Below are 27396 nucleotides of genomic sequence, written 5' to 3' on the forward strand. Positions count from 1 at the left end.
AAGTGTGGACGGAGGGAGAGAGAGAGAGAAGTGTGGACGGAGGGAGAGAGAGAGAGAGAAGTGTGGACGGAGGGAGAGAGAGAGAGAGAGAGAGAGAGAAGCGTGGACGGAGGGAGGGAGAGAGAAGCGTGGATGGAGGGAGGGAGAGAGAGAGAAGTGTGGACGGAGGGAGGGAGAGAGAAGCGTGGACGGAGGGAGAGAGAGAGAAGTGTGGATGGAGGGAGGGAGAGAGAGAGAGAGAAGCGTGGACGGAGGGAGGGAGAGAGAGAGAGAGAGAGAGAAGCATGGACGGAGGGAGAGAGAGAGAGAGAAGCGTGGACGGAGGGAGGGAGAGAGAGAGAAGTGTGGACGGAGGGAGAGAGAGAGAGAGAAGCGTGGACGGAGGGAGAGAGAGAGAGAGAAGCGTGGACGGAGGGAGGGAGAGAGAAGTGTGGATGGAGGGAGGGAGAGAGAGAGTGAGAAGCGTGGACGGAGGGACAGAGAGAGAGAGAAGCGTGGACGGAGGGAGGGAGAGAGAGAGAGAGAAGCGTGGACGGAGGGAGGGAGGGAGAGAGAGAGAAGCGTGGACTGAGGGACAGAGAGAGAGAGAAGCGTGGACGGAGGGAGGGAGGGAGAGAGAGAGAAGCGTGGATGGAGGGAGAGAGAGAGAAGCGTGGATGGAGGGAGGGAGAGAGAGAAGCGTGGACGGAGGGAGGGAGAAGCGTGGACGGAGGGAGAGAGAGAGAGAGAGAGAGAAGCGTGGACGGAGGGAGGGAGAGAGAAGCGTGGACGGAGGGAGGGAGAGAGAAGCGTGGACGGAGGGAGGGAGAGAGAAGCGTGGACGGAGGGAGGGAGAGAAAGAGAGAGAGAAGTGTGGACGGAGGGAGGGAGAGAGAAGCGTGGACGGAGGGAGGGAGAGAGAAGCGTGGACGGAGGGAGGGAGAGAGAAGCGTGGACGGAGGGAGGGAGAGAGAAGCGTGGACGGAGGGAGGGAGAGAAAGAGAGAGAGAAGTGTGGACGGAGGGAGGGAGAGAGAAGCGTGGACGGAGGGAGGGAGAGAGAGAGAGAAGCGTGGACGGAGGGAGGGAGAGAGAGAGAGAGAAGCGTGGACGGAGGGAGGGAGGGAGAAGCGTGGACGGAGGGAGAGAGAGAGAGAGAGAGAGAGAAGCGTGGACGGAGGGAGGGAGAGAGAAGCGTGGACGGAGGGAGGGAGGGAGAAGCGTGGACGGAGGGAGAGAGAGAGAGAGAGAGAGAAGCGTGGACGGAGGGAGGGAGAGAGAAGCGTGGACGGAGGGAGGGAGAGAGAAGCGTGGACGGAGGGAGGGAGAGAGAAGCGTGGACGGAGGGAGGGAGAGAGAAGCGTGGACGGAGGGAGAGAGAGAGAAGCGTGGACGGAGGGAGGGAGAGAGAAGCGTGGACGGAGGGAGGGAGAGAGAAGCGTGGACGGAGGGAGGGAGAGAGAAGCGTGGACGGAGGGAGGGAGAGAGAAGCGTGGACGGAGGGAGGGAGAGAGAAGCGTGGACGGAGGGAGGGAGAGAGAAGCGTGGACGGAGGGAGAGAGAGAGAGAGAGAAGCGTGGACGGAGGGAGGGAGAGAGAAGCGTGGACGGAGGGAGGGAGAGAGAGAGAAGCGTGGACGGAGGGAGGGAGAGAGAGAGAAGTGTGGACGGAGGGAGAGAGAGAGAGAGAAGCGTGGACGGAGGGAGAGAGAGAGAGAGAAGCGTGGACGGAGGGAGAGAGAGAGAGAGAAGTGTGGACGGAGGGAGAGAGAGAGAAGCGTGGCCGGAGGGAGGGAGAGAGAGAAGCGTGGACGGAGGGAGGGAGAGAGAGAGAAGTGTGGACGGAGGGAGAGAGAGAGAAGCGTGGATGGAGGGAGAGAGAGAGAAGCGTGGATGGAGGGAGGGAGAGAGAAGCGTGGACGGAGGGAGAGAGAGAGAAGCGTGGACGGAGGGAGGGAGAGAGAGAAGCGTGGACGGAGGGAGAGAGAGAGAGAAGTGTGGACGGAGGGAGGGAGAGAGAGAAGTGTGGACGGAGGGAGAGAGAGAGAGAGAGAGAAGCGTGGACGGAGGGAGAGAGAGAGAAGCGTGGACGGAGGGAGGGAGAGAGAGAGAGAAGCGTGGCCGGAGGGAGAGAGAGAGAAGCGTGGACGGAGGGAGGGAGAGAGAAGCGTGGACGGAGGGAGAGAGAGAGAAGCGTGGACGGAGGGAGAGAGAGAGAAGCGTGGACGGAGGGAGGGAGAGAGAGAGAAGTGTGGACGGAGGGAGGGAGAGAGAGAGAAGCGTGGACGGAGGGAGGGAGAGAGAAGCGTGGACGGAGGGAGAGAGAGAGAGAAGTGTGGACGGAGGGAGGGAGAGAGAGAGAAGCGTGGACGGAGGGAGGGAGAGAGAGAGAAGCGTGGACGGAGGGAGAGAGAGAAGCGTGGACGGAGGGAGGGAGAGAGAAGCGTGGACGGAGGGAGAGAGAGAGAAGCGTGGATGGAGGGAGGGAGAGAGAAGCGTGGACGGAGGGAGGGAGAGAGAGAGAAGTGTGGACGGAGGGAGAGAGAGAGAGAGAAGTGTGGACGGAGGGAGAGAGAGAGAGAAGCGTGGACGGAGGGAGGGAGAGAGAAGCGTGGACGGAGGGAGAGAGAGAGAAGCGTGGACGGAGGGAGAGAGAGAGAAGCGTGGACGGAGGGAGAGAGAGAGAAGCGTGGACGGAGGGAGGGAGAGAGAAGCGTGGACGGAGGGAGGGAGAGAGAAGCGTGGACGGAGGGAGGGAGAGAGAGAGAAGTGTGGACGGAGGGAGAGAGAGAGAGAAGCGTGGACGGAGGGAGGGAGAGAGAAGCGTGGACGGAGGGAGAGAGAGAGAAGCGTGGACGGAGGGAGAGAGAGAGAAGCGTGGACGGAGGGAGGGAGAGAGAGAGAGAAGCGTGGACGGAGGGAGAGAGAGAGAAGCGTGGACGGAGGGAGGGAGAGAGAAGCGTGGACGGAGGGAGGGAGAGAGAGAGAAGTGTGGACGGAGGGAGAGAGAGAGAGAAGCGTGGACGGAGGGAGGGAGAGAGAGAGAGAGAGAGAGAGAAGCGTGGACGGAGGGAGAGAGAGAAGCGTGGACGGAGGGAGGGAGAGAAGCGTGGACGGAGGGAGAGAGAGAGAGAGAAGCGTGGACGGAGGGAGGGAGAGAGAGAGAAGTGTGGACGGAGGGAGAGAGAGAGAGAGAAGTGTGGACGGAGGGAGAGAGTGAGAGAGAAGCGTGGACGGAGGGAGAGAGAGAGAAGCGTGGACGGAGGGAGAGAGAGAGAGAGAAGCGTGGACGGAGGGAGGGAGAGAGAAGCGTGGACGGAGGGAGAGAGAGAGAGAGAAGCGTGGACGGAGGGAGAGAGAGAGAGAAGCGTGGACGGAGGGAGAGAGAGAGAGAAGCGTGGACGGAGGGAGAGAGAGAGAGAAGCGTGGACGGAGGGAGAGAGAGAGAGAAGCGTGGACGGAGGGAGAGAGAGAGAGAAGCGTGGACGGAGGGAGAGAGAGAGAGAAGCGTGGACGGAGGGAGAGAGAGAGAGAAGCGTGGACGGAGGGAGAGAGAGAGAGAGAGAGAAGCGTGGACGGAGGGAGGGAGAGAGAGAGAGAGAAGTGTGGACGGAGGGAGAGAGAGAGAGAGAGAGAGAAGCGTGGACAGAGGGAGAGAGAGAGAGAAGCGTGGACGGAGGGAGAGAGAGAGAGAGAGAGAGAGAGAGAGAGAAGTGTGGACAGAGGGAGGGAGAGAGAGAAGCGTGGACGGAGGGAGGGAGAGAGAGAAGCGTGGACGGAGGGAGGGAGAGAGAGAAGCGTGGACGGAGGGAGGGAGAGAAAGAGAGAGAGAAGTGTGGACGGAGGGAGGGAGAGAGAAGCGTGGACGGAGGGAGGGAGAGAGAGAGAGAAGCATGGACGGAGGGAGGGAGAAGCTGTGAGATCTCCTATTGGAAAAGCTACCAGGTTTAGAATGTCAATACCAAAGTAAGTAATGATCCAAGCCCTGTGCTCGTTGATGGAGTGTGTGTGTGTGTGTGTGTGTGTGTGTGTTACTGATGTCTACTGATGCAATAACTTGAGGGGGTAGGTGGTAGGGTAAAAATCCTTTTAGGCCTTGGCCACAAATCTTATGTGGACTGGATAAATGTTCCATCCAGTTGTTTTCAGTAATTGGCCTCTACTTAATGGGCCTGGGCAAGCCAGGAGGCAAACACAGATTTACACCCATCGGCTTCCCAAGGCAGGGTCCTTGACACACACAGACACACTCATATTCTCTCTCTCTACAACCTGTAGGCTCGTCTGTGTCTGGCCCGAAAAACCAGTTTGTACTGTAACAGAATAGTCCCCTGTCCTCTACTACCGCTATAAAATGTTTCCTTAGAACTAGTGGACTATTATTTTCTCACACACACACACACACACACACACACACAGACAGCTTCTAATTAACTTGGAAGGTTAATTGAAAGCTACAACATTGATTTATGTTCGTAACAAACTGTGTTGTTTTCGTTTCAAACAGGACATCAAAGTTCAGTTGGTGGGGAGCTATAGGTAGAAGTAAAAAATGATTATTAGGTTGAGGTTAGGCTATGTTCTCCACCAAACGGTGACGCACTGCAGTCTGTTGTCTCATTTGTTTGTTACTAGAGGAGAAGACGTTTCAAAGCTGAAAGATTGAAATTGAGTCAGCAGCATACCACCCTACTACATACCACTACTGGCTTGCCTCTGAAGCTAAGCAGGGTGGATCCTGGTTGGTCCTGGATGGGAGGTGGGCCAGTAGGAGGCCACTTAGAATTTATCACATGGAATAGCCTTCATTTCTCAGAACAAGAAAGGTCTTTCTGGCAAATTTTGAGCCTGTAATCGAACTCACAAATGCTGATGCTCCAGATACTCAACTCGTCTAAAAAAGGCCAGTTTTATTGCTTCTTTAATCAGAACAACAGTTTTCAGCTGTGCTAACATAATTTCAAAATGGTTTTCTAAGGATCAATTAGCCTTTTAAAATGATAAACCTGAATTAGCTAACACAACGTGCCATTGGAACACAGGAGTGATGGTTGCTGATAATGGGCCTCTGTACATCTATGTAGATATTCCATAAAACATTAACCATTTCCAGCTACAATAGTCATTTACAACATTAATAATGTCTACACTTTATTTCTGATCAATTATGTTATTTTAATGGACTAAAAATTTGCTTTTCTTTCAAAAATTAGGACATTTCTAAGTGACCCCAAACTTTTGAACGGTAGTGTATATATATCCCAAAGCCCCAGGGCAGTGATTGGGGACATTGCCCAGTGTAGGGTGCTGTCTTTTGGATGGTATGTTAAACAGGTGTCCTGACTCTCTGTGGTCACTAAAGATCCCATGGCACTTATTATAAGAGTAGGGGTGTTAACCCTGGTGTCCTGGTTAAATTCCCAATCTGGGAATTCCCAACCTCATACCATGGTCACCTAATCATCCCCAGCGTACAATTGGCTCATTCATCCCTGTAACTATTCCTCAAGTCGTTGCTGTAAATGAGAAAGTGTTCAGTTAAATAAATAAAAAGCATTGAAGAACGTTTCATTTCTGTTGGACGTCCACTATGATATAATAACTGACCCTCCTAAGTGACTGTCTGTGAAAATAACACCCAGTTAAACACTTATACAACCACTTGAACTGGGGAAAGTCAACCACTACTAGCCAGGTCACTACTGCTGTCTGAAACAGACTGAAGCAGAGAGAGGAGATCGGACAAATTCCAGAGATGCTTTACACAACACAAGCTCAGACACGTCCATTACCCACGTACACAGACTCACCGCCTGGCTTATACACAGACTCAACGCCTGGCTTATACACAGACTCACCGCCTGGCTTATACACAGACTCACCGCCTGGCTTATACACAGACTCACCGCCTGGCTTATACACAGACTCAAAGCCTGGCTTATACACAGACTCACCGCCTGGCTTATACACAGACTCATTATACACAGACTCAAAGCCTGGCTTATACACAGACTCAAAGCCTAGCTTATACACAGACTCAAAGCCTAGCTTATACACAGACTCATTATACACAGACTCAAAACCTGGTTTATTCACAGACTCATTATACACAGACTCAATGCCTGGCTTATACACAGACTCAAAACCTGGCTTATACACAGACTCATTATAAACAGACTCAAAACCTAGCTTATTCACAGACTCACCGCCTAGCTTATACACAGACTCAAAGCCTGGCTTATTCACAGACTCAAAGCCTGGCTTATACACAGACTCATTATACACAGACTCAATGCCTGGCTTATACACAGACTCATTAAAAACAGACTCAAAGCCTGGCTTATTCACAGACTCAACGCCTGGCTTATACACAGAGTGAAAGCCTGGCTTATACACAGAGTGAAAGCCTGGCTTATACACAGACTCAAAGCCTGTTCACATTAGTGGGCATACTGTAGCATAGCCTGCTTTGTGGGTCACATCTAAACCAGCCCCACACACACTGATATGTTTTCCCTCTCACACACGCACAGGCACACGCTGCCAGCCAGCCTGCTGGGAGATGCTGAGGGTCCACAGGAGTTTGACTCAGCAAGGCACTCCTCTTTGCCAGCTGTCACTCACAACCTGAGGAAATGACATACTGGAGCTGTAATTAATGACAGTGGATGTCACATTAGAGGTGTACATGGAAAACTTCAGCTCTATAAAAATTAGATTTTCCTCTTTGTATATTTGGAAGTATAACTGTTTCTATTGTGGTAAAAAGTGATGTCAGAGAACCTTGTTAGGCATCAGAGTAACATACATATCTACTAGAGGTCGACCGATTAATTGGAATGGCTGATTAATTAGGGCCGATTTCAAGTTTTCATAACAATCGGAAATTGGTATTTTTGGGCGCCGATTTGCGGAAAAAATAAATAAAAGTTGTACATTTGTTAAAATACCTTTATTTAACTAGGCAACACATTCTTATTTATTATAGAACGACAGATTTTCACCTTGTCAGCTCGGGGTATCCAAACTTACAGTTAACTAGTCCAACGCAATAACGACCTGCCTCTCTCTCGTTGCACTCCACGAGGAGAGTGCCTGTAAGCCAAGGTAAGTTGCTAGCTAGCATTAAACGTATCTTATAAAAAACAATCAATCTTAACATAATCACTAGTTAACTACACATGGTTGATGATATTACTAGATATTATCTAGTGTGTCCTGCGTTGCATATAATCTGACTGAGCATACAAGCATACAAGTATCTGACTGAGCGGTGGTAGGCAGAAGCAGGCGCTGAAACATACACTTTTGCGCGTTTTGCCAGCAGCTCTTCGTTGTGTGTCAAGCATTGCGCTGTTTATGACTTCAAGCCTATCAACTCCCGAGATGAGGCTGGTGTAACCGAAGTGAAATGGCTAGCTAGTTAGCGGGGTGCGCGCTAATAGCGTTTCAAACGTCACTTGCTCTGAGCCTTGGAGTGGTTGTTTCCCTTGCTCTGCATGGGTAACGCTGCTTCGGGGGTGGCTGTTGTCGTGGTGTTGCTGGTTCGAGCCCAGGGAGGAGCGAGGAGAGGGACGGAAGCTATACTGTTACACTGGCAATACTAAAGTACCTATAAGAACATCCAATAGTCCAAGGTTAATGAAATACAAATGGTATAGAGGGAAATAGTCCTATAATTACTATAATAACTACAACCTAAAACGTCTTACCTGGGAATATTGAAGACTCATGTTAAAAGGAACAACCAGCTTTCATATGTTCTCATGTTCTGAGCAAGGAACTGAAACGTTAGCTTTCTTACATAGCACATATTGCACTTTTACTTTCTTCTCCAACACTTGTTCTCTTCTTGTTTTTGTATTATTTAAACCAAATTGAACATGTTTCATTATTTACTTGAGGCTAAAATGATTTAATTGATGTATTATATTAAGTTAAAATAAGTGTTCATTGAGTATTATTGTAATTGTCATTATTACGAATAAAAAAAATAGTCTGATTAATCGGTATCTGTATCGGCTTTGAAAAATCATGATCGGTCGACCTCTAATATCTACCCTGCATCAGAGTAATGTACATATCTACCCTGCATCAGAGTAACATACACATCTACCCTGCATCAGAGTAACATACACATCTACCCTGCATCAGAGTAACATACACATCTACCCTGCATCAGAGTAATGTACACATCTACCCTGCATCAGAGTAACATACACATCTACCCTGCATCAGAGTAATGTACACATCTACCCTGCATCAGAGTAATGTACATATCTACCCTGCATCAGAGTAACATACACATCTACCCTGCATCAGAGTAATGTACACATCTACCCTGCATCAGAGTAACATACACATCTACCCTGCATCAGAGTAATGTACACATCTACCCTGCATCAGAGTAATGTACACATCTACCCTGCATCAGAGTAACGTACACATCTACCCTGCATCAGAGTAACATACACATCTACCCTGCATCAGAGTAATGTACACATCTACCCTGCATCAGAGTTAGTCCGCTCAGATGTAATATGGCCGACAGATGGTTGAGCAGTGTCTAATGGTGTAATGACTGAGTCTGTATACTGACTGTGTAGTGCTGTAGGGCACAGCAGGAGAGATCAGAACACAGCACTAACCCTCTAATCAGCAGGTTAGTCATTATACAGTAGATGGGAGACATAGACTTGCATCCCAAATGGCACCCTATTCACCAATAGGGCTCTAGTCAAAACTAGTGCACTATACAGGGAATAGGGTGCCATTTGGGACACAAAACAGACATACTGTCATAAATCCTTTTTCCATTTACTGAATGTGAAGGATGACATGACAGCCTGGTATGTGTCTGTATCCTACTTGGTCATGTAATAAATTGCCTCTATTGTGTAAAATAGGACCCATCATTCTTAATGTGTAATATTGTATTGTCAAAACTATGTCAAATAGAACCCATAATTCTTCATGTGTAATATCAGGGTCAGAACAGCCTACTATGTCTTATAGCCCATAATTACAACACAGCAGTCTTTCTATACAGACTCCCCACTGAACTGTCTGCTTCAATCTAGCTGAGGCTCAATGGGCCCGATTCTCCAGTTACAGACTCTATTGCAAGGCTTGTTCAAGTCCACACTGGGACTATTCTGATGGAGAGATGAGGTGGTACTGGAACAATTCTGCTGGAGAGATGAGGTGGTACTGGAACAATTCTGCTGGAGAGATGAGGTGGTACTGGAACTATTCTGATGGAGAGATGAGGTGGTACTGGAACAATTCTGCTGAAGAGATGAGATGGTACTGGAACTATTCTGATGGAGAGATGAGATGGTACTGGAACTCTTCTGATGGAGAGATGAGGTGGTACTGGAACTATTCTGATGGAGAGATGAGGTGGTACTGGAACTATTCTGATGGAGAGATGAGATGGTACTGGAACTCTTCTGATGGAGAGATGAGGTGGTACTGGAGAGATGAGGTGGTACTGGAACTATTCTGATGGAGAGATGAGGTGGTACTGGAGAGATGAGGTGGTACTGGAACTATTCTGATGGAGAGATGAGATGGTACTGGAACTATTCTGATGGAGAGATGAGATGGTACTGGAACTCTTCTGATGGAGAGATGAGGTGGTACTGGAACTATTCTGATGGAGAGATGAGATGGTACTGGAACTCTTCTGATGGAGAAATGAGGTGGTACTGGAACTATTCTGATGGAGAGATGAGATGGTACTGGAACTCTTCTGATGGAGAGATGAGGTGGTACTGGAACTATTCTGATGGAGAGATGAGGTGGTACTGGAACTATTCTGATGGAGAGATGAGATGGTACTGGAACTCTTCTGATGGAGAGATGAGGTGGTACTGGAGAGATGAGGTGGTACTGGAACTATTCTGATGGAGAGATGGGGTGGTACTGGAACTATTCTGATGGAGAGATGAGGTGGTACTGGAACTCTTCTGATGGAGAGATGAGGTGGTACTGGAACTATTCTGATGGAGAGATGCGACGGTACTGGAGAGATGAGGTGGTACTGGAACTATTCTGATGGAGAGATGGGGTGGTACTGGAACTATTCTGATGGAGAGATGAGGTGGTACTGGAGAGATGGGGTGGTACTGGAGAGATGGGGTGGTACTGGAACTATTCTGATGGAGAGATGAGATGGTACTGGAGAGATGAGGTGGTACTGGAACTATTCTGATGGAGAGATGAGATGGTACTGGAACTCTTCTGATGGAGAGATGAGGTGGTACTGGAACTATTCTGATGGAGAGATGAGGTGGTACTGGAACTATTCTGATGGAGAGATGGGGTGGTACTGGAACTATTCTGATGGAGAGATGAGGTGGTACTGGAGAGATGAGGTGGTACTGGAACTATTCTGATGGAGAGATGGGGTGGTACTGGAACTATTCTGATGGAGAGATGAGGTGGTACTGGAACTATTCTGATGGAGAGATGGGGTGGTACTGGAACTATTCTGATGGAGAGATGGGGTGGTACTGGAACTATTCTGATGGAGAGATGAGATGGTACTGGAACTATTCTGATGGAGAGATGAGGTGGTACTGGAGAGATGAGGTGGTACTGGAACTATTCTGATGGAGAGATGGGGTGGTACTGGAACTATTCTGATGGAGAGATGAGGTGGTACTGGAACTATTCTGATGGAGAGATGAGATGGTACTGGAGAGATGAGGTGGTACTGGAACTATTCTGATGGAGAGATGGGGTGGTACTGGAACTATTCTGATGGAGAGATGGGGTGGTACTGGAACTATTCTGATGGAGAGATGAGGTGGTACTGGAACTCTTCTGATGGAGAGATGAGGTGGTACTGGAGAGATGAGGTGGTACTGGAACTATTCTGATGGAGAGATGGGGTGGTACTGGAGAGATGAGGTGGTACTGGAACTATTCTGATGGAGAGATGAGATGGTACTGGAACTATTCTGATGGAGAGATGAGGTGGTACTGGAACTATTCTTATGGAGAGATGAGGTGGTACTGGATAATTTGGAGAGAACTTACAAGTAAACACAGACTAGACGAGAGGCACACTGCTGCATAGAGAAAGAAGCACACACACACACACACACACACACACACACACACACACACACACACACCAGCTATACCCAATTGCTTTGTTAATGTCAACATATGTTTCCCAAGCCAATAAAGAATATTGAATTGATACTCTTTCTCAGACACACTGACACATAATCAAATTCTATTGTTGGAATTATTGATGGATCCTTGTAGTGTTTGACCATTGTGGTCCAGGCTGAGCATGATCCAGTCTCTGTGGAATCCAACTGAATTATTGGATGCCAGAGAACAGTACTAACGAGACAGGGGTTAACCAGGGTGAAGGGCTCCTTGACTAGGCTGGAATCATCTATTGATTACTATCTGATGGCGCAAACACACACCGTGCGGACACACACATGGAAACACACACACACATTTATTGATGGCATTTGACTGATGTTTTACTTAATAATGTTTTACAGAGATACAGAGAGAGAGAGAGAGAGAGAGAGAGAGAGAGAGAGAAAATCCTCTGCATTATCATTAACAGCAGACTCGTACATTTCCTCAATGAAAACAATGTACTGAGCAAATTTCAAATTGGCTTTTTGCACACCCTAATTGACAACCAAACAAACCAAAACAAAGGCAAAGTCTTCTAATGCTTTGTTGATTTCAAAAAGCTTTCGACTGAATTTGGCATGAGGGTCTGCTATACAAACTGATGGAAAGTGGTGTTGGGGGAAAACATACAACATTATAAAATCCATGTACACAAACAACAAGTGTGAGGTTAAAATTGGCAAAAACCACACACATTTCCTTCTACAGGGCAGGGGGGGGGGGGGGGGGGTGCAGCATAAGCCCCACCCTCTTCAACATATATATCAACGAATTGGCGCAGGCACTAGAAAAGTCTGGAGCACCCGGCCTCACCCTACTAGAATCTGAAGTCAAATGTCTACTGTTTGCTGATGATCTGGTGCTTCTGTCACCAACCAGGTAGGGTCTACAGCAGCACCTAGATCTTCTGCACAGATTCTGTCAGACCTGGGCCCTGACAGTAAATCTCAGTAAGTCCAAAATAATGGTGTTCCAAAAAAGGTCCAGTCACCAGGACCACAAATACAAATTCCATCTAGACACTGTTGCCCTAGAGCACACAAAAAACTATACATACCTTGGCCTAAAAATCAGCGCCACGGGTAACTTCCACAAAGCTGTGAACGATCTGAGAGACAAGGCAAGAAGGGCATTCTATGCCATCAAAAGGAACATACATTTCAACATACCAATTAGGATCTGGCTAAAAATACTTTAGTCAGTCATAGAGCCCATTGCCCTTTATGGTTGTGAGGTCTGGGGTCCGCTCACCAACCAAGACTTCACAAAATGGGACAAACACCAAATTGAGACTCTGCACGCAGAATTCTGCAAAAATATCCTCCGTGTACAACGTAGAACACCAAATAATGCATGCAGAGCAGAATTAGGCCGATACCCACTAATTATCAAAATCCAGAAAAGAGCCGTTAAATTCTATAACCACCTAAAAGGAAGCGATTCCCAAACCTTCCATAACAAAGCCATCACCTACAGAGAGATGAACCTGGAGAAGAGTCCCCTAAGCAAGCTGGTCCTGGGGCTCTGTTCACAAACACAAACACACCCTACAGAGCCCCAAGACAGCAACACAATTAGACCTAACCAAATCATGAGAAAACAAAAATATAATTACTTAACACAATTGGAAAGAATTAACAAAAAAACAGAGCAAACTAGAATGCTATTTGGCCCTACACAGAGAGTACACAGTGGCAGAATACCTGACCACTGTGACTGACCCAAAATTAAGGAAAGCTTTGACTATGTACAGACTCAGTGAGTATAGCCTTGCTATTGAGAAAGGCCGCCATCACAGCAGCAATATTTGTGACCTGTTGCCACAAGAAAAGGGCAACCAGTGAAGAACACACACCATTGTAAATACAACCCATATTTATGCTTATTTTATCTTGTGTCATGCCAATAAAGCCCTTGAATTGAACATTTGGAGAGAGAGAGAGAGAGAGAGAACAGAACAAAACAGAACTCAGGGGAATCGTCCATGTAACAAAAGATCAACATTCCCCTTCTGCTACCATTTCTGTCAAGCCGTCTACACATACAGATTGATGCATACGTTCGATAAGTCCTAAGTATCCACCACAACGAATGCAAAGTAACTGCCTCTGCAACGCTGCACGGCCTTTCATTGGAAATGAATGTAATTCTGGTGTACCAAAATGCAATGACACTGTCAGTGTGTTGGAAACCTTAGAGGACAGGGGACTATTCTATTACAGTACAAACCGGTTTTAGGGCCAGACTCACAGACGAGCCTACGGGTTGTAGGACCTGTGTAGAATGACTGGATTTCTCGTTAACACTACTTTACCACTCAGAAATGTAGGGAATGTGACTTCACCCCTTCACCTATCACACCTCTCTAAACAAACAAGCTAGGTCTACCTCTGAACTCCTGGGTGTGTTGAACATGGTTTTACTGAGGTCTGCATATATCGAAATAGTTTACAAACACAATGATATGCTGCTGCTGTTAATGTGATGACAGGACTAACACAATGTGATGGAGCTGTTAATGTGACTACAGGACTAACACAATGTGATGGAGCTGTTAATGTGACTACAGGACTAACACAATGTGATGGTGCAGCTGTTAATGTGACTACAGGACTAACACAATGTGATGGAGCTGTTAATGTGACTACAGGACTAACACAATGTGATGGAGCTGTTAATGTGACTACAGGACTAACACAATGTGATGGAGCTGTTAATGTGACTACAGGACTAACACAATGTGATGGTGCAGCTGTTAATGTGACTACAGGACTAACACAATGTGATGGAGCTGTTAATGTGACTACAGGACTAACACAATGTGATGGAGCTGTTAATGTGACTACAGGACTAACACAATGTGATGGAGCTGTTAATGTGACTACAGGACTAACACAATGTGATGCTGCAGCTGTTAATGTGATGACAGGACTAACACAATGTGATGCTGCAGCTGTTAATGTGATGACAGGACTAACACAATGTGATGCTGCAGCTGTTAATGTGACTACAGGACTAACACAATGTGATGGTGCAGCTGTTAATGTGACTACAGGACTAACACAATGTGATGGTGCAGCTGTTAATGTGATGACAGGACTAACACAATGTGATGCTGCTGCTGTTAATGTGATGACAGGACTAACACAATGTGATGGAGCTGTTAATGTGACTACAGGACTAACACAATGTGATGGAGCTGTTAATGTGACTACAGGACTAACACAATGTGATGCTGCAGCTGTTAATGTGATGACAGGACTAACACAATGTGATGCTGCAGCTGTTAATGTGATGACAGGACTAACACAATGTGATGCTGCAGCTGTTAATGTGACTACAGGACTAACACAATGTGATGGTGCAGCTGTTAATGTGACTACAGGACTAACACAATGTGATGGTGCAGCTGTTAATGTGATGACAGGACTAACACAATGTGATGGTGCAGCTGTTAATGTGATGACAGGACTAACACAATGTGATGCTGCAGCTGTTAATGTGACTACAGGACTAACACAATGTGATGGTGCAGCTGTTAATGTGACTACAGGACTAACACAATGTGATGCTGCAGCTGTTAATGTGACTACAGGACTAACACAATGTGATGGTGCAGCTGTTAATGTGATGACAGGACTAACACAATGTGATGCTGCAGCTGTTAATGTGACTACAGGACTAACACAATGTGATGGTGCAGTGGTTAATGTGACTACAGGACTAACACAATGTGATGGTGCAGCTGTTAATGTGACTACAGGACTAACACAATGTGATGGTGCAGCTGTTAATGTGACTACAGGACTAACACAATGTGATGGAGCTGTTAATGTGACTACAGGACTAACACAATGTGATGGTGCAGCTGTTAATGTGACTACAGGACTAACACAATGTGATGGTGCAGCTGTTAATGTGACTACAGGACTAACACAATGTGATGCTGCTGTTAATGTGACTACAGGACTAACACAATGTGATGGTGCAGCTGTTAATGTGACTACAGGACTAACACAATGTGATGGAGCTGTTAATGTGACTACAGGACTAACACAATGTGATGGTGCAGCTGTTAATGTGACTACAGGACTAACACAATGTGATGGTGCAGCTGTTAATGTGACGACAGGACTAACACAATGTGATGCTGCTGTTAATGTGACTACAGGACTAACACAATGTGATAATGCTGTTAATGTGATGACAGGACTAACACAATGTGATGCTGCTGCTGTTAATGTGACTACAGGACTAACACAATGTGATGCTGCAGCTGTTAATGTGACTACAGGACTAACACAATGTGATGGTGCAGCTGTTAATGTGACTACAGGACTAACACAATGTGATGCTGCTGTTAATGTGACTACAGGACTAACACAATGTGATGCTGCTGTTAATGTGATGACAGGACTAACACAATGATATGCTGCTGTTAATGTGACTACAGGACTAACACAATGATATGCTGCTGTTAATGTGATGACAGGACTAACACAATGTGATGCTGCTGCTGTTAATGTGACTACAGGACTAACACAATGTGATGGTGCAGCTGTTAATGTGACGACAGGACTAACACAATGATATGCTGCTGTTAATGTGATGACAGGACTAACACAATGTGATGCTGCTGCTGTTAATGTGACTACAGGACTAACACAATGTGATGGAGCTGTTAATGTGACTACAGGACTAACACAATGATATGCTGCTGTTAATGTGATGACAGGACTAACACAATGTGATGCTGCTGTTAATGTGATGACAGGACTAACACAATGATATGCTGCTGTTAATGTGATGACAGGACTAACACAATGTGATGCTGCTGCTGTTAATGTGACTACAGGACTAACACAATGTGATGGTGCAGCTGTTAATGTGACGACAGGACTAACACAATGTGATGCTGCTGTTAATGTGATGACAGGACTAACACAATGTGATGCTGCTGCTGTTAATGTGACTACAGGACTAACACAATGTGATGCTGCTGTTAATGTGACTACAGGACTAACACAATGTGATGCTGCTGTTAATGTGACTACAGGACTAACACAATGTGATGCTGCTGCTGTTAATGTGACTACAGGACTAACACAATGTGATGCTGCTGTTAATGTGACTACAGGACTAACACAATGTGATGCTGCAGCTGTTAATGTGACTACAGGACTAACACAATGTGATGGTGCAGCTGTTAATGTGACTACAGGACTAACACAATGTGATGCTGCTGTTAATGTGACTACAGGACTAACACAATGTGATGCTGCAGCTGTTAATGTGACTACAGGACTAACACAATGTGATGGTGCAGCTGTTAATGTGACTACAGGACTAACACAATGTGATGCTGCTGTTAATGTGACTACAGGACTAACACAATGATATGCTGCTGTTAATGTGATGACAGGACTAACACAATGTGATGCTGCAGCTGTTAATGTGACTACAGGACTAACACAATGTGATGGTGCAGTGGTTAATGTGACTACAGGACTAACACAATGTGATGGTGCAGCTGTTAATGTGACTACAGGACTAACACAATGTGATGGTGCAGCTGTTAATGTGACTACAGGACTAACACAATGTGATGGAGCTGTTAATGTGACTACAGGACTAACACAATGTGATGGTGCAGCTGTTAATGTGACTACAGGACTAACACAATGTGATGGTGCAGCTGTTAATGTGACTACAGGACTAACACAATGTGATGCTGCTGTTAATGTGACTACAGGACTAACACAATGTGATGGTGCAGCTGTTAATGTGACTACAGGACTAACACAATGTGATGGAGCTGTTAATGTGACTACAGGACTAACACAATGTGATGGTGCAGCTGTTAATGTGACTACAGGACTAACACAATGTGATGGTGCAGCTGTTAATGTGACGACAGGACTAACACAATGTGATGCTGCTGTTAATGTGACTACAGGACTAACACAATGTGATAATGCTGTTAATGTGATGACAGGACTAACACAATGTGATGCTGCTGCTGTTAATGTGACTACAGGACTAACACAATGTGATGCTGCAGCTGTTAATGTGACTACAGGACTAACACAATGTGATGGTGCAGCTGTTAATGTGACTACAGGACTAACACAATGTGATGCTGCTGTTAATGTGACTACAGGACTAACACAATGTGATGCTGCTGTTAATGTGATGACAGGACTAACACAATGATATGCTGCTGTTAATGTGACTACAGGACTAACACAATGATATGCTGCTGTTAATGTGATGACAGGACTAACACAATGTGATGCTGCTGCTGTTAATGTGACTACAGGACTAACACAATGTGATGGTGCAGCTGTTAATGTGACGACAGGACTAACACAATGATATGCTGCTGTTAATGTGATGACAGGACTAACACAATGTGATGCTGCTGCTGTTAATGTGACTACAGGACTAACACAATGTGATGGAGCTGTTAATGTGACTACAGGACTAACACAATGATATGCTGCTGTTAATGTGATGACAGGACTAACACAATGTGATGCTGCTGTTAATGTGATGACAGGACTAACACAATGATATGCTGCTGTTAATGTGATGACAGGACTAACACAATGTGATGCTGCTGCTGTTAATGTGACTACAGGACTAACACAATGTGATGGTGCAGCTGTTAATGTGACGACAGGACTAACACAATGTGATGCTGCTGTTAATGTGATGACAGGACTAACACAATGTGATGCTGCTGCTGTTAATGTGACTACAGGACTAACACAATGTGATGCTGCTGTTAATGTGACTACAGGACTAACACAATGTGATGCTGCTGTTAATGTGACTACAGGACTAACACAATGTGATGCTGCTGCTGTTAATGTGACTACAGGACTAACACAATGTGATGCTGCTGTTAATGTGACTACAGGACTAACACAATGTGATGCTGCAGCTGTTAATGTGACTACAGGACTAACACAATGTGATGGTGCAGCTGTTAATGTGACTACAGGACTAACACAATGTGATGCTGCTGTTAATGTGACTACAGGACTAACACAATGTGATGCTGCAGCTGTTAATGTGACTACAGGACTAACACAATGTGATGGTGCAGCTGTTAATGTGACTACAGGACTAACACAATGTGATGCTGCTGTTAATGTGACTACAGGACTAACACAATGATATGCTGCTGTTAATGTGATGACAGGACTAACACAATGTGATGCTGCTGCTGTTAATGTGACTACAGGACTAACACAATGTGATGGTGCAGCTGTTAATGTGACGACAGGACTAACACAATGATATGCTGCTGTTAATGTGATGACAGGACTAACACAATGTGATGCTGCTGCTGTTAATGTGACTACAGGACTAACACAATGTGATGGAGCTGTTAATGTGACTACAGGACTAACACAATGATATGCTGCTGTTAATGTGATGACAGGACTAACACAATGTGATGCTGCTGTTAATGTGATGACAGGACTAACACAATGATATGCTGCTGTTAATGTGATGACAGGACTAACACAATGTGATGCTGCTGCTGTTAATGTGACTACAGGACTAACACAATGTGATGGTGCAGATGTTAATGTGACTACAGGACTAACACAACGTGATGGAGCTGCTGTTAATGTGATGACAGGACTAACACAATGTGATGCTGCTGCTGTTAATGTGACTACAGGACTAACACAATGTGATGCTGCTGTTAATGTGACTACAGGACTAACACAATGTGATGCTGCTGCTGTTAATGTGACTACAGGACTAACACAATGTGATGCTGCTGTTAATGTGACTACAGGACTAACACAATGTGATGCTGCTGCTGTTAATGTGACTTCAGGACGAACACACTGTGATGGTGCAGCTGTTAATGTGACTACAGGACTAACACAATGTGATGGAGCTGCTGTTAATGTGACTACAGGACTAACACAATGTGATGCTGCTGTTAATGTGACTACAGGACTAACACAATGTGATGCTGCTGCTGTTAATGTGACTTCAGGACTAACACAATGTGATGGTGCAGCTGTTAATGTGACTACAGGACTAACACAATGTGATGCTGCAGCTGTTAATGTGACTACAGGACTAACACAATGTGATGGAGCTGTTAATGTGACTACAGGACTAACACAATGATATGCTGCTGTTAATGTGATGACAGGACTAACACAATGTGATGCTGCTGTTAATGTGATGACAGGACTAACACAATGATATGCTGCTGTTAATGTGATGACAGGACTAACACAATGTGATGCTGCTGCTGTTAATGTGACTACAGGACTAACACAATGTGATGGTGCAGATGTTAATGTGACTACAGGACTAACACAATGTGATGGAGCTGCTGTTAATGTGATGACAGGACTAACACAATGTGATGCTGCTGCTGTTAATGTGACTACAGGACTAACACAATGTGATGCTGCTGTTAATGTGACTACAGGACTAACACAATGTGATGCTGCTGCTGTTAATGTGACTACAGGACTAACACAATGTGATGCTGCTGTTAATGTGACTACAGGACTAACACAATGTGATGCTGCTGCTGTTAATGTGACTTCAGGACGAACACACTGTGATGGTGCAGCTGTTAATGTGACTACAGGACTAACACAATGTGATGGAGCTGCTGTTAATGTGACTACAGGACTAACACAATGTGATGCTGCTGTTAATGTGACTACAGGACTAACACAATGTGATGCTGCTGCTGTTAATGTGACTTCAGGACTAACACAATGTGATGGTGCAGCTGTTAATGTGACTACAGGACTAACACAATGTGATGCTGCAGCTGTTAATGTGACTACAGGACTAACACAATGTGATGGTGCAGTGGTTAATGTGACTACAGGACTAACACAATGTGATGGTGCAGCTGTTAATGTGATGACAGGACTAACACAATGTGATGGAGCTGTTAATGTGATGACAGGACTAACACAATGTGATGCTGCTGCTGTTAATGTGACTACAGGACTAACACAATGTGAAGGTGCAGCTGTTAATGTGACTACAGGACTAACACAATGTGATGCTGCTGTTAATGTGACTACAGGACTAACACAATGTGATGCTGCTGCTGTTAATGTGACTTCAGGACGAACACACTGTGATGGTGCAGCTGTTAATGTGACTACAGGACTAACACAATGTGATGGAGCTGCTGTTAATGTGACTACAGGACTAACACAATGTGATGCTGCTGTTAATGTGACTACAGGACTAACACAATGTGATGCTGCTGCTGTTAATGTGACTTCAGGACTAACACAATGTGATGGTGCAGCTGTTAATGTGACTACAGGACTAACACAATGTGATGCTGCAGCTGTTAATGTGACTACAGGACTAACACAATGTGATGGTGCAGTGGTTAATGCGACTACAGGACTAACACAATGTGATGGTGCAGCTGTTAATGTGACTACAGGACGAACACAATGTGATGCTGCTGCTGTTAATGTGACTACAGGACTAACACAATGTGATAGTCCTGTCATCACATTAACAGCTCTAACACAATGTGATGGAGCTGCTGTTAATGTGACTACAGGACTAACACAATGTGATGGAGCTGTTAATGTGACTACAGGACTAACACAATGTGATGGAGCTGCTGTTAATGTGACTACAGGACTAACACAATGTGATGCTGCAGCTGTTAATGTGACTACAGGACTAACACAATGTGATGGTGCGGCTGTTAATGTGACTACAGGACTAACACAATGTGATGCTGCAGCTGTTAATATGATTACAGGACTAACACAATGTGATGGAGCTGTTAATGTGACGACAGGACTAACACAATGTGATGGTGCAGCTGTTAATGTGATGACAGGACTAACACAATGTGATGGAGCTGTTAATGTGATGACAGGACTAACACAATGTGATGCTGCTGCTGTTAATGTGACTACAGGACTAACACAATGTGATGGAGCTGCTGTTAATGTGACTACAGGACTAACACAATGTGATGGTGCAGCTGTTAATGTGACTACAGGACTAACACAATGTGATGCTGCAGCTGTTAATGTGATTACAGGACTAACACAATGTGATGGAGCTGTTAATGTAACAACAGGACTAACACAATGTGATGGTGCAGCTGTTAATGTGATGACAGGACTAACACAATGTGATGGAGCTGTTAATGTGATGACAGGACTAACACAATGTGATGCTGCTGCTGTTAATGTGACTTCAGGACTAACACAATGTGATGGTGCAGCTGTTAATGTGACTACAGGACTAACACAATGTGATGGAGCTGTTAATGTGATGACAGGACTAACACAATGTGATGGAGCTGCTGTTAATGTGACTACAGGACTAACACAATGTGATGCTGCTGTTAATGTGACTACAGGACTAACACAATGTGATGCTGCTGTTAATGTGATTACAGGACGAACACACTGTGATGTTGCTGCTGTTAATGTGACTACAGGACTAACACAATGTGATGCTGCTGTTAATGTGATTACAGGACGAACACACTGTGATGGTGCAGCTGTTAATGTGACGACAGGACTAACACAATGTGATGCTGCTGTTAATGTGACTACAGGACTAACACAATGTGATGCTGCTGCTGTTAATGTGACTTCAGGACGAACACACTGTGATGGTGCAGCTGTTAATGTGACTACAGGACTAACACAATGTGATGGAGCTGCTGTTAATGTGACTACAGGACTAACACAATGTGATGCTGCTGTTAATGTGACTACAGGACTAACACAATGTGATGCTGCTGCTGTTAATGTGACTTCAGGACTAACACAATGTGATGGTGCAGCTGTTAATGTGACTACAGGACTAACACAATGTGATGCTGCAGCTGTTAATGTGACTACAGGACTAACACAATGTGATGGTGCAGTGGTTAATGTGACTACAGGACTAACACAATGTGATGGTGCAGCTGTTAATGTGACTACAGGACGAACACAATGTGATGCTGCTGCTGTTAATGTGACTACAGGACTAACACAATGTGATGGAGCTGTTAATGTGATGACAGGACTAACACAATGTGATGGAGCTGCTGTTAATGTGACTACAGGACTAACACAATGTGATGGAGCTGTTAATGTGACTACAGGACTAACACAATGTGATGGAGCTGCTGTTAATGTGACTACAGGACTAACACAATGTGATGCTGCAGCTGTTAATGTGACTACAGGACTAACACAATGTGATGGTGCAGCTGTTAATGTGACTACAGGACTAACACAATGTGATGCTGCAGCTGTTAATGTGATTACAGGACTAACACAATGTGATGGAGCTGTTAATGTGACGACAGGACTAACACAATGTGATGGTGCAGCTGTTAATGTGATGACAGGACTAACACAATGTGATGGAGCTGTTAATGTGATGACAGGACTAACACAATGTGATGCTGCTGCTGTTAATGTGACTACAGGACTAACACAATGTGATGGAGCTGCTGTTAATGTGACTACAGGACTAACACAATGTGATGGTGCAGCTGTTAATGTGACTACAGGACTAACACAATGTGATGCTGCTGTTAATGTGATTACAGGACTAACACAATGTGATGGAGCTGTTAATGTGACGACAGGACTAACACAATGTGATAGTCCTGTCATCACATTAACAGCTGCACCATCACATTGTGTTAGTCCTGTCGTCACATTAACAGCTGCAGCATCACATTGTCTTAGTCCTGTAGTCACATTAACAGCTGCACCATCACATTGTGTTAGTCCTGAAGTCACATTAACAGCAGCAGCATCACATTGTGTTAGTCCTGTCATCACATTAACAGCTCCATCACATTGTGTTAGTCCTGTCATCACATTAACAGCTGCACCAACACAATGTGATGGAGCTGTTAATGTGATGACAGGACTAACACAATGTGATGCTGCTGCTGTTAATGTGACTTCAGGACTAACACAATGTGATGGTGCAGCTGTTAATGTGACTACAGGACTAAGACAATGTGATGCTGCAGCTGTTAATGTGACTACAGGACTAACACAATGTGATGGTGCAGTGGTTAATGTGACTACAGGACTAACACAATGTGATGGTGCAGCTGTTAATGTGACTACAGGACGAACACAATGTGATGCTGCTGCTGTTAATGTGACTACAGGACTAACACAATGTGATGGAGCTGTTAATGTGATGACAGGACTAACACAATGTGATGGAGCTGCTGTTAATGTGACTACAGGACTAACACAATGTGATGGAGCTGTTAATGTGACTACAGGACTAACACAATGTGATGGAGCTGCTGTTAATGTGACTACAGGACTAACACAATGTGATGCTGCAGCTGTTAATGTGACTACAGGACTAACACAATGTGATGGTGCAGCTGTTAATGTGACTACAGGACTAACACAATGTGATGCTGCAGCTGTTAATGTGATTACAGGACTAACACAATGTGATGGAGCTGTTAATGTGACGACAGGACTAACACAATGTGATGGTGCAGCTGTTAATGTGATGACAGGACTAACACAATGTGATGCTGCTGCTGTTAATGTGACTACAGGACTAACACAATGTGATGGTGCAGCTGTTAATGTGATGACAGGACTAACACAATGTGATGGAGCTGTTAATGTGATGACAGGACTAACACAATGTGATGCTGCTGCTGTTAATGTGACTTCAGGACTAACACAATGTGATGGTGCAGCTGTTAATGTGACTACAGGACTAAGACAATGTGATGCTGCAGCTGTTAATGTGACTACAGGACTAACACAATGTGATGGTGCAGTGGTTAATGTGACTACAGGACTAACACAATGTGATGGTGCAGCTGTTAATGTGACTACAGGACGAACACAATGTGATGCTGCTGCTGTTAATGTGACTACAGGACTAACACAATGTGATGGAGCTGTTAATGTGATGACAGGACTAACACAATGTGATGGAGCTGCTGTTAATGTGACTACAGGACTAACACAATGTGATGGAGCTGTTAATGTGACTACAGGACTAACACAATGTGATGGAGCTGCTGTTAATGTGACTACAGGACTAACACAATGTGATGCTGCAGCTGTTAATGTGACTACAGGACTAACACAATGTGATGGTGCAGCTGTTAATGTGACTACAGGACTAACACAATGTGATGCTGCAGCTGTTAATGTGATTACAGGACTAACACAATGTGATGGAGCTGTTAATGTGACGACAGGACTAACACAATGTGATGGTGCAGCTGTTAATGTGATGACAGGACTAACACAATGTGATGGAGCTGTTAATATGATGACAGGACTAACACAATGTGATGCTGCTGCTGTTAATGTGACTACAGGACTAACACAATGTGATGGAGCTGCTGTTAATGTGACTACAGGACTAACACAATGTGATGGTGCAGCTGTTAATGTGACTACAGGACTAACACAATGTGATGCTGCAGCTGTTAATGTGATTACAGGACTAACACAATGTGATGGAGCTGTTAATGTGACGACAGGACTAACACAATGTGATGGTGCAGCTGTTAATGTGATGACAGGACTAACACAATGTGATGCTGCTGCTGTTAATGTGACTACAGGACTAACACAATGTGATGGTGCAGCTGTTAATGTGACTACAGGACTAACACAATGTGATGCTGCTGTTAATGTGACTACAGGACTAACACAATGTGATGCTGCTGTTAATGTGATTACAGGACGAACACACTGTGATGGTGCAGCTGTTAATGTGACGACAGGACTAACACAATGTGATGCTGCTGTTAATGTGACTACAGGACTAACACAATGTGATGCTGCTGCTGTTAATGTGACTTCAGGACGAACACACTGTGATGGTGCAGCTGTTAATGTGACTACAGGACTAACACAATGTGATGGAGCTGCTGTTAATGTGACTACAGGACTAACACAATGTGATGCTGCTGTTAATGTGACTACAGGACTAACACAATGTGATGCTGCTGCTGTTAATGTGACTTCAGGACTAACACAATGTGATGGTGCAGCTGTTAATGTGACTACAGGACTAACACAATGTGATGCTGCAGCTGTTAATGTGACTACAGGACTAACACAATGTGATGGTGCAGTGGTTAATGTGACTACAGGACTAACACAATGTGATGGTGCAGCTGTTAATGTGACTACAGGACGAACACAATGTGATGCTGCTGCTGTTAATGTGACTACAGGACTAACACAATGTGATGGAGCTGTTAATGTGATGACAGGACTAACACAATGTGATGGAGCTGCTGTTAATGTGACTACAGGACTAACACAATGTGATGGAGCTGTTAATGTGACTACAGGACTAACACAATGTGATGGAGCTGCTGTTAATGTGACTACAGGACTAACACAATGTGATGCTGCAGCTGTTAATGTGACTACAGGACTAACACAATGTGATGGTGCAGCTGTTAATGTGACTACAGGACTAACACAATGTGATGCTGCAGCTGTTAATGTGATTACAGGACTAACACAATGTGATGGAGCTGTTAATGTGACGACAGGACTAACACAATGTGATGGTGCAGCTGTTAATGTGATGACAGGACTAACACAATGTGATGGAGCTGTTAATGTGATGACAGGACTAACACAATGTGATGCTGCTGCTGTTAATGTGACTACAGGACTAACACAATGTGATGGAGCTGCTGTTAATGTGACTACAGGACTAACACAATGTGATGGTGCAGCTGTTAATGTGACTACAGGACTAACACAATGTGATGCTGCTGTTAATGTGATTACAGGACTAACACAATGTGATGGAGCTGTTAATGTGACGACAGGACTAACACAATGTGATAGTCCTGTCATCACATTAACAGCTGCACCATCACATTGTGTTAGTCCTGTCGTCACATTAACAGCTGCAGCATCACATTGTCTTAGTCCTGTAGTCACATTAACAGCTGCACCATCACATTGTGTTAGTCCTGAAGTCACATTAACAGCAGCAGCATCACATTGTGTTAGTCCTGTCATCACATTAACAGCTCCATCACATTGTGTTAGTCCTGTCATCACATTAACAGCTGCACCAACACAATGTGATGGAGCTGTTAATGTGATGACAGGACTAACACAATGTGATGCTGCTGCTGTTAATGTGACTTCAGGACTAACACAATGTGATGGTGCAGCTGTTAATGTGACTACAGGACTAAGACAATGTGATGCTGCAGCTGTTAATGTGACTACAGGACTAACACAATGTGATGGTGCAGTGGTTAATGTGACTACAGGACTAACACAATGTGATGGTGCAGCTGTTAATGTGACTACAGGACGAACACAATGTGATGCTGCTGCTGTTAATGTGACTACAGGACTAACACAATGTGATGGAGCTGTTAATGTGATGACAGGACTAACACAATGTGATGGAGCTGCTGTTAATGTGACTACAGGACTAACACAATGTGATGGAGCTGTTAATGTGACTACAGGACTAACACAATGTGATGGAGCTGCTGTTAATGTGACTACAGGACTAACACAATGTGATGCTGCAGCTGTTAATGTGACTACAGGACTAACACAATGTGATGGTGCAGCTGTTAATGTGACTACAGGACTAACACAATGTGATGCTGCAGCTGTTAATGTGATTACAGGACTAACACAATGTGATGGAGCTGTTAATGTGACGACAGGACTAACACAATGTGATGGTGCAGCTGTTAATGTGATGACAGGACTAACACAATGTGATGCTGCTGCTGTTAATGTGACTACAGGACTAACACAATGTGATGGTGCAGCTGTTAATGTGATGACAGGACTAACACAATGTGATGGAGCTGTTAATGTGATGACAGGACTAACACAATGTGATGCTGCTGCTGTTAATGTGACTTCAGGACTAACACAATGTGATGGTGCAGCTGTTAATGTGACTACAGGACTAAGACAATGTGATGCTGCAGCTGTTAATGTGACTACAGGACTAACACAATGTGATGGTGCAGTGGTTAATGTGACTACAGGACTAACACAATGTGATGGTGCAGCTGTTAATGTGACTACAGGACGAACACAATGTGATGCTGCTGCTGTTAATGTGACTACAGGACTAACACAATGTGATGGAGCTGTTAATGTGATGACAGGACTAACACAATGTGATGGAGCTGCTGTTAATGTGACTACAGGACTAACACAATGTGATGGAGCTGTTAATGTGAC

General features: G+C 45.2%; 1 protein-coding gene across 5 annotated transcripts in view; it reads right to left on the bottom strand.

Annotated features, from left to right (window-relative positions):
• LOC110489108 (NEDD4-binding protein 3-A) overlaps positions 1 to 27396 on the bottom strand; it is a 117710-nt gene that overhangs the window by 31095 nt on the left and 59219 nt on the right. Inside the window, exon 1 of one of the 5 annotated variants that reach the window (XM_090198688.1) lies at positions 6509 to 8334. The exons of the other annotated variants lie outside the window; for them this stretch is intronic. The gene's annotated coding sequence lies outside the window, so the exon portion shown is untranslated. Of the gene's footprint in view, positions 1 to 6508; positions 8335 to 27396 lie in introns of those variants that run through there. 5 annotated transcript variants of the gene reach the window in all.

Source organism: Oncorhynchus mykiss, chromosome 14 (assembly GCF_057628025.1).
Source record: "Oncorhynchus mykiss isolate SJ-2025 chromosome 14, ASM5762802v1, whole genome shotgun sequence".
NCBI classification, from domain to species: domain Eukaryota; kingdom Metazoa; phylum Chordata; class Actinopteri; order Salmoniformes; family Salmonidae; genus Oncorhynchus; species Oncorhynchus mykiss.